Source organism: Corvus brachyrhynchos, unplaced genomic scaffold, assembly GCF_000691975.1.
Source record: "Corvus brachyrhynchos isolate BGI_N302 unplaced genomic scaffold, ASM69197v1 scaffold14, whole genome shotgun sequence".
NCBI lineage: Eukaryota > Metazoa > Chordata > Aves > Passeriformes > Corvidae > Corvus > Corvus brachyrhynchos.
In genome coordinates, this window is record NW_008239110.1 from 3,323,919 (window position 1) to 3,325,486 (window position 1,568).

Below are 1,568 nucleotides of genomic sequence, written 5' to 3' on the forward strand. Positions count from 1 at the left end.
GCCGCGGCCGGGCCCCGCCGCGCCCGCGGCCCCGGCGCGCTTCGCCACACGGTTCCCCAGGGCATTCAGGCATCCTGCGCTGCCACCGAGGGACGGGGCTCAGCTATTCTTCTCTTCCCATGATTACTCACAGCCTACAAGCAGCACCATATGCTTCTTCTGATCAAACAACCCGCTACATAGGCACCAGTAATTGACGAGACCTGCTCGGAATCACGCAGAAAGGTAGCCTACTGAGACCGCAGGAGTTGACAAATCATTGCTAATAATCCTTTTAGGAACATCATGGGCATCAGGGTTTGCAATAGCTTTATTTTTGTCAAGTATGCTCTGACAGTATAAAGGATAACTCCGTCTCCTTTGAAACAGAGGACTGTCCCCCATAATGATCTTCAAGGTGGCAAAGCAAGTAGAAGAGGAAAGTAGCTTGATGAAGACTTTAATTATTATTTTTAAAGGTTTCATTTAACCCCTTCTTTGGTTACAAGCGACTCAATGATATGGCAAGTTGTTTAAAGAAATGATTGTAAAATGCACTGGATTGGAAATTATTGCCGTGGACTTTAGGTATAAACATTCATCCGTAACCTGCGGCGGGGGGGTATTACCTCCCCCAGTCCAAATGACTGCCACATTGCATACTTATTTTTAAAAGTAGAACTAGTACCAATAATCCACAAATTGAACCGGGAAAACAAAACAAAACAACAACAACAAAAAAGAACTCCTCAAACCACCAAAACTAAAGCAAAACAAAACCAGGCCATATACACACTCTTGATTTGTAAAAAACACAGGCCAACCGAGTCGAGATACAGCTACAGAAAGCACATGGGGACATAGCTATATTACGTTGTTTCTTGTGTACACTCACTTTTCAACAAAAGATGCGGCGAATTTCGTATTAGGTCAGGGGGAAAAAAAAAAAGCTCTTGATACTTTTCCTTTCATACAGACTGCAACTCCATCGAGTTGATCTAAATAAAAGGTTAGTGAATTTTTTCAAAAATTTTTCCTGAAAGTCCTACAAAATCAATAGAGTGAGAACACGAAAGAACTTTATTCTGACTCTCTTAGCTTTGTGTTGTTTGTTTTTCTTGGCAGCCGATCTAGAAGAAAGAAAAAAAAGCTCTTGATACTTTTCCTTTCATACAGACTGCAACTCCATCGAGTTGATCTAAATAAAAGGTTAGTGAATTTTTTCAAAAATTTTTCCTGAAAGTCTTACAAAATCAATAGAGTGAGAACACGAAAGAACTTTATTCTGACTCTCTTAGCTTTGTGTTGTTTGTTTTTCTTGGCAGCCGATCTAGAAGCCCAAAACTTAGCTTTGTGTTGTTTTTCTTGGCAGCCGATCTAGAAGCCCAAAGACAGTCCCTTTAAATCCTGATTCTATTTAAAAGCAAAAGACACTTCAGAACGCTTAAGTTTTCTTTTACTGGACAGGCCTGTTGTTGCTGCCGTGGAAGTCAACATGAAGTCTACTGTTGCCTGTCGAGGAGAATCATGTCTAGGCTGGGACACTGGTTTTGCAGCACTGGGTGGGCAGGGGGCTTGAATATGTCTGG

General features: G+C 41.9%; 1 protein-coding gene across 1 annotated transcript in view; it reads right to left on the reverse strand.

Annotated features, from left to right (window-relative positions):
* SIM1 (single-minded family bHLH transcription factor 1) overlaps positions 1–1,568 on the reverse strand; it is a 51,869-nt gene that overhangs the window by 48,871 nt on the left and 1,430 nt on the right. The gene's annotated exons all lie outside the window — the stretch shown is intronic.